This window comes from Lactuca serriola, chromosome 7, assembly GCF_051521515.1.
Source record: "Lactuca serriola cultivar US96UC23 chromosome 7, Lser_US96UC23_V15, whole genome shotgun sequence".
NCBI classification, from domain to species: domain Eukaryota; kingdom Viridiplantae; phylum Streptophyta; class Magnoliopsida; order Asterales; family Asteraceae; genus Lactuca; species Lactuca serriola.
The window spans coordinates 151,322,498-151,330,151 of NC_136414.1; the positions used below are offsets into that span (position 1 = coordinate 151,322,498).

At 39.3% G+C, this 7,654-nt stretch overlaps 2 long non-coding RNA genes across 2 annotated transcripts; both read right to left on the minus strand.

The window, feature by feature from the left end:
• LOC145063205 (uncharacterized) lies at positions 1-1,192 on the minus strand. The gene is made up of 4 exons (XR_013687877.1): positions 740-1,192; positions 589-658; positions 367-406; positions 1-294 (listed from the first exon to the last, which is right to left on the minus strand). It is a non-coding gene; the product is annotated as an uncharacterized LOC145063205 (long non-coding RNA).
• A 717-nt stretch (positions 1,193-1,909) lies between these two features.
• LOC145063469 (uncharacterized) lies at positions 1,910-2,643 on the minus strand. The gene is made up of 3 exons (XR_013687962.1): positions 2,216-2,643; positions 2,066-2,130; positions 1,910-1,988 (listed from the first exon to the last, which is right to left on the minus strand). It is a non-coding gene; the product is annotated as an uncharacterized LOC145063469 (long non-coding RNA).
• Between the last annotated feature and the right edge of the window lie 5,011 nt (positions 2,644-7,654).

Consider the following 7,654-nt stretch of genomic DNA (forward strand, 5'->3'; position numbering starts at 1 on the left):
TGCTAGGAAAAAGGCCTGAGCATATAATGGCGCTAACCGATGATTGATTATGACTTAATCTGTTGCTAATCCCCGATTTAGTCTCAAGTAATTGAGCATCTTTTAAAATATGGATAAACAATTCCTTAAAGAATGTATAGCTTGAAGTGTTTGAGCATAAAGGAAATTCCTCCAGCAATATTTATAAGCATATCCTTCTCTTTCAGCTTCTTTCCATCCTTCATATTCACACACAAGTGCCATATGATCATTGTAATCCTTTGCAGAAAATATTGATTTTGTTGTACTAGCTTGCTGAAATAGACATACAAAAGATATCAGGAAAAGACCAAAATGCCCTTGTGTGAAAGTAGCTGGATTACTCACGTCTTTGTTCTCTTGAGGCAAAAGAAAATGATCCCTGACACTAAGTCCAGCAACAATTGTAAGAATATGATCAAAGCAACGAAAAAAAAGCACCCATTATTAGCATTTTCCCTAATTTCGGATCCAATGGAAGCATTACCAGATATTTACGTATATTTTGAAAAAATGAGAAAAGATAATCTTAGGAAATAAACTTTTATAAATATATTAATATAAACTAACCAAGATGTGTAAGATTTTCATTTACATCTAATGCTCCAATCATCTTTGAAAAATCCACAACATTTTGGACCTAGAACAAATTAAAGTTCTATCATTTAGCAATTTGAATCATTCACTAAGATTCAAGTCATCAAGAACTGTTAACACTTACAGCTAATGGCTCTGGAGGCAGCAAAGCAGCTGATAAAAACTCTCCAATACTTCCAACAATGAGGGCCCTTAGTCTTCAGGTCAATGAATCTTACAAATCAGTTCATAGCAAAACATATCCACCTGTTACTGTTAGGAATCCTAATGTTATCATTCCTAATGAAACAGTGAGGTTGCTAAGTGGAGCAGGCTTTTTATGAAAATGAAATGGTTTCTGTTGTGAACAGATTGCTATATAACTTATAAACATGTTTTGTTAAAAAGAAATTATGGTGCAAATCAATTTATTAGTTGAAACTGTTGTTTCATGTTAGCCCCATTTGCAAACACCCTACTGCAGCAAGGGAAACCTCTTTACTACCATTTGCAATGATGTTCTTCACAGAACACATCAAAGACTCCCATCCTACATAACAAATATTCAACTTCACCATTGTTCCTTTTTAAAGCACACATGTTTTTGAAGAAATTATAATCTTTTAAATGAAGACATACCTGACCAAAAATTGGTTGAACTTCTTAATAATGGAAAAAAAAGTACGCAGGATATGAGCAATTCCACCAAATAAAAGATCAAGTGTTCCAAAGACGAATATGCCCCTGGATGTTCCAAAGATGTAACTCTTCATTCACGAGACTAACAAGAAGATACTTATTGTCTTTTGATAATGTGAATGAAACTATCATCTGATCCTCCTCAATGCATACTTTGAAACAAGACGCATATGCCCCTGGATTTGATCATCATTTGGGCTCCCTGAAACGCAAGAGATAGATTTTTGGTGACTAAATCTTGATTTTCTGCCCTGAATCCTAAGATTTCCATTACAGCTTTGTGAACCCTGACAACTGCAACCAAAACCAACACGAGTATCAGAAAACCAATGTCGTGGAGTCACTTTTTTTTAAATTTTCACAATCCTGCCAAGTTTCAGTTCACATTATACTCAGAATCCCTTCAAGAATATTCATGTTCTTGAAGAAGATTCCCAGAATGCTTACTGGAATCTGAAAGCTCTGTTTATTTATGAACCAAACCAACTAACTAGGTGTGATGTCACTTTGCAGTACATCAATCAATTAGGATTAAATATAGCAAGCATCCTACTTTCATTTCTTCCTTTCCTAAATTGCTACTATTTCTTTCTGAAAGGGAAACGGTTTCTTAGTACCTGTTTGTGTAATCTGGATCTGCGAGCAGATTCCCTATTGGATTGCTTCCTTCTCTGCCTCTTTAGCTCCCTTTCATCCTGAAATAACAATTTTACTAATGATCCAAAATTATACTAATAACAGGATAAAACGAAGTTATAAAACAAAACAAGACCTGTAGCCAGATCTGTGGCTGAATGGTTTCCCTTGAGCCAGCAGCAGCAAGCATTCCCCCTGAAACTGGAGCACAAGTTACCTTTCCACGAATTGCAGGAATATGAATATGAGAGAGTAGGATGAATTTTAATTTGAATTTGCTCCATACCAATATTTAAATTTGTGCCTGTGCTGGGACCACCTACAACACTTCCTGGACCTGATATTGGCACAATCGCCATTGAATGATTTGGCCCTCCATTTTGACAACCATGCATATTGTTTCCATTCTGAGATTCTTCACCTGCCAATATTAACATATAAGTCACACAAAACAAAACACTTCCAACTGTAAAACGCCCAAGTTGGACCCGTAGGGATTGCAAAGGCTTGCACTTTCTGGTTCTCCATCACCATCATCATCATCCATGCTGTTAATAAACAAGAAAAAGTTCCTGTGTTAACAATTATTTTCCTCTATTAACAGTACGCCCTGGTGTATTTGTAACAGTACGCCCTGGTGTATTGCATCAACCAAGACTGGAACATCTTCTTCTTGATTACATTGTTGTGTGTTTCTCCTTGGTTCATTACTCACATCGCCCTAACAAAAACGAAGGAATCCCATTACTAAACCCTAATCCTAAAGTGTATTAGTTCGTTCACAGAAGGTCATATCAGAAATAGAATTTCAAATCGATGATCAGGAATTGAACTAAACTTGATCGAACTATTTTATTATTGATGGTGGCAGCTTAGGGCTTAGAGAGAGAGAGAGAGAGAGAGAGAGTGAGTGAGAGTACAGAGGTAAAGGAAGACAAACCGATTCAAAAGGATGTGCTGATCCCAATTTCACAAATCGGCGTTCCAAAACCAAAATTCCCGATCCCAATCGCGTTTCTGTGCAATCCAATTTGCCAATTTCACGTTTCAGGTATGCTTACTTTGGCAAATTACAGTCTTTAGGCTTCCACCTCCACTTTTGATATGAAGTCGTCGCTTGCTTTACAGAGAGATATGAAGTCGAGACAAAAAGATGAGATTGACCCATCTGGTAATAAACGGACTCGGGAAGCTGAACAAAATGACCCGAGATTGACCCATCTAGTAACAACGCTATTGATGCCATTCCTTCCATTTTCGACTGTTCATCCTCCACTTCCTCTACTGCTACTTCTTCACCATCTTCTATTTTTTCTGTATTTAGACTTGAGAGTATAATTAGGGCTTTTTCTAACAATTTCAACATCGAGTGGGAGATATGGTGGTTCCAGTAGGTAGAAGTGAGGGAAGAAGCTAAGTAAGCAGCAGTCAATGTCGGGAGGGGGAAGGAAGGAGCGTCCAAGGCAAGAGGGAAAGGAGAAAAAAAGGAAGGCGGGATTTTTAATTTTTTCAGAATTTCATTTCCCCCTACTGTTAAAGGATGGAACGCGCGTTCCATTAAAAATTATAAAGCGACATCCTTAGACGACGCGCATTTTATTATAGGTGCCCTCCGTGTTTTTTTTAGACACTAATTTAAGGGCGCGCAATAATGCGTGTCTTCTATCCTTAAATTTTTTGAAGAGATGACATTTTTCTAATGTCACTCTCCTTTGCGTAACATAGATCAATGAGCGTCGTATTTTGCGCGTCGTAAAAGGCCTTTTTTCTAGTAGTGTCAATAACCAACAAACACAAGTAATCATATAGATCTACCATTCTAACATATATCCAGTGAACACATGTAATCATACATATCTACCAGTTTATCATATAACCAACATAACATCATCCAATATACTAGGATACATAATCCAGTGGGTCAGCATTGGTTCCTTTGACCTACAAGTATAGTGAGGAAAACTCACCTCACAGTCTAAAAGATAGCTGAAATGAATTTTGCTCCAAATACCCACTCTACAAGTCTCATGTACAACACACAGGGTCATGCCTCAATCTACTACTCAAAATACCTCAAATAACCTAAAGTCAAACCTAATCAAAGTCAACGGTCAGACGTCAAAGTCAACTCCAGTTGGTCTTCACGTTGTGGCCTCCCTTGGCCACACTGTGGCTGCTAAACGACGCAGCAAACGGATTGCAACCCGGTCGACTCGTCGTAGCGACCTTGGGTCACACCGTAGGGCCCAGTCTCAGCAACTTAATCCATTATGCCTTTTATTACACGACTTAAGGAGCCACAAAGCTCAGATCTGGTCCTTTCCATGACTTACATGGATAAGGTTTCCAACTTTATCCATCAAGACACCCCACCAAGACAAGATTCCATACCGTAAATACTTAAGGATGGCTAAATGCATCAAGACACCAATTAAGCACCCAACCCTATAATTGATCATCCAAAGTTTCTAGAAGAGTTTCTTACTCCCAACAAGCCTTAAAAATCACAACTTTATAGACATACATGTCCAATGCATGTCCCTTCCATTTTAGGTCAAAGCCATCAAAATAAAGGCTTAAACTTAAGCATGGGACCAAAAACTACCTTGATCTTCAGATCTGAAATATATAACACTAGAATGATCACATGGATCCATAAAGTTGCCAACTTTATGAGATTCAACCATCCAAATTGTCACACCAAGAAGATATGGGGACAAAATAGCTAGATCTATACATATAAAGCATAAAGATTAGATTTTGAGGACTCACAAGGGTCCAGAAACGTGCTCAAGATAGATGAGGAGAATTTCTTGTTGGAACTAAGCTCAATATGGCCTTCTTCTTCTTCTTCAAAACACCACCAAAACACACACAAACTCAAGGGTAAGCAAAATAGGCTAGGGTTTTCTCTTGGAGGCTGAAGGAGAGTGAATGAGGCTGAGGGTGGGCAACCCTAGCCATCACATTCCTTTAAATATGAGCTCAAACCCTGAATTAGGGTTTTTCATTAAACAGCAGCCATGCCGTGGCACCAACTTAATGACCACGAAAACTCTTGCCTAGGCAATGATGTGGGACTCCATCACCACGTCGCAGAAATCCAACTTTAATTTATTTAAATTACTTAAAAATAACATACCATAAACTTTGTGTTACAATTCTCCCCTACTTAAATCAGACTTCGTCCTCGAACTCCTCAGCTGCAAATAGCCCTGCATAATGCTCCAACATTTATGCCTCGGGTTCCCAAGTTCATTCGGAACCCTTATGATGTTGCTACTAAACCTTGACCAGAGGAACCACCTTGTTGCGCAAGGCCTTCTTCTTCCTATAATTACCACTAGCCTCTCAACATAATTCAAGCGATCATCAACCAGAATATCATCCAAAGGAACCACTACTGAATCATCATCTACACACTTCTGAGACTGAGAAACATGGAAGGTGTTATGAATATGGCTAAGCTCCTTAGGAAGATCCAGTCAATAGGCTACCCAACTTAGATCAATGTCTGTTATCATAACTCTTCTGTCGACTCCGATGTTTTTGTAACCTCTGCCTGATCTGCTGGATAAGCTATGTCGTCTGAAGGACTGCCTCAGTCCTTCCCTTGACCTTGTGGTCAACCTCCCTCTAACAGAAGTGTATGACACGTCCTCCCATAAAGAAGGTCAAAAGGCGGCGCACCAATGCTAGAGTGATAGTTGTTATTATATGAAAACTCGGATAGGGGAAGGTAGGAGTTCCAACTCCCACCGAAATAAATAACATAGGCTCTCAACATATCCTCAGGTGTCTGGATGGTCTGATCGCTCTGGACATCACTCTGTGGATGATAAGCGGTGCTGAAGTGCAATCTCGTACCTCTCAACATACCATGTTATCCCCCTCTTCATGTACAACCACCAGTAACTAAGTCTCAAATCCCGATACTGTTGGATTAGTGTCTAAGTCCATAACTATTTTGGTATGTACTTGACCCGATGGTGCATGGTCCTTTTGGGTTGCCTTCACCAAAGCAACTTGATAGAATGAATTATGGAGAGAAAGGATTAAATATGATTTATTAATATATTATGGGAATAATATATTAAAGGAGAAATCATATTGTTTAATTAATATTAGTCAATAATTAATTGGTAATTAGTTTTGTGACTAAAAGAGATTAATTAAACTTAAGGGACTGGAATTGTAATTATAAGATAATTGCAATTTAGGCCATGGATTGCCTTATATTAAGGAGTGGACGAATTCTATGGGGAAGCCCATAAGAAATCGTCCCAAGGCCTTAAGGAAAGGGATCCATGGGTTGCTTAGGGCTTAAGCATCCAAACGTGGCTAAGACTCCTCTAGGGTTTGTAGACGTTTTTGGGCAGCCTCCATCCTCTCTCCTCTTCATCCTCTTGCTTATGGTGTTTGTGAACCATTAGAGGAGTGACATTTGTGACTCTAAGCTTTCTAAAGTCAATACAAGGAGATTTAGGATTGTTATTGCTACATAACAATCAAGGTAACATCTTAAACCTATTCTCATATTAATATGATTACTTGAATGCTAGAATTAGGGTTTATAGTCTTGGATAACTTGCATGTACAATAGAGAAACCTAGATCCAAGCATTAGGGTTTGTATGAGCACATAGGATGTCTTATCACCAAAACCCATCAGATACATCTTTGTGGCTCCAGGGTGTATCAAAAGTATGAACTTATGTGCTTCCTCCATTACAGTCTGTCGGATCCTGCCAAAATCTGCTACCCAAACCTGGCCACACCAGGTCAACAATCAGCGACTATCGGTAAAGAACCTGTCAATCTCACCCCTAATTCTCTCCCGCTTCTAATTTTCCTTCTTGAATCCCTCAGCCTAAGCCTCCCTAATCAAATCCATAAGCATCGAATCGATATAAATCCTCATACATAAGCCCCCAACCAATGTGCTAGACAACTTGCAGCTCAGAGCATCAGCAACCATATTCGCTTTCCCCAAGTGATACAAAATCTCGCAGTCATAATCCTTGACCATGTCAAGCCATCTACGTTGTCTCATATTTAGATTCGGTTGATCCATGAGGTATCTCAGAATCTTGCGATCTGTTTAGATGGTACATTAGACCCCATATAAATAGTACCGCCAAATCTTGAACGCAAACACCACCGCCTCCAACTCCAAATCATGCATTGGATACCGAAGCATACATAATAACCATGCATCTCTACATAAATACTACCCCCAAACTGGTGATGGAAGCATCAAAATATATGACAAAATCCTCCACGCCATCCGAAATGGTCAACATCGGGGCCTCACATAATTTCTGTCTCAACGTCTCGAACGCGGCCTGCTGTTTAGGGCCCCAACAAAAAAACCACACTCTTCCTCGTCAGATGAGTGAGAGGTAAAACAACATTGAAGAAATCTTGAATAAACCTCCGATAATATCCAGATAAACCCAGAAAACTCCTAATCTTCGAATGAGACTCTGGAACCTCTCACTGCATAATTGTCTCAATCTTGGCCGGTTAAACCAGAATCCCAGTCTGGTTAACGAGGTGTCCCAAGAACTAGCCATCTCGTAACCAAAACTCACACTTCGAGAACTTGGCGTAAAGCCTCTCCCGCCTCAAAATTCCCAGAAGCTCTCGAAGGTGCTCTTCATGTTGCTCCCGGGTCTTGGAATAAACCTGGATGTCATCGATGAAAACAACAACTTATCGATCGA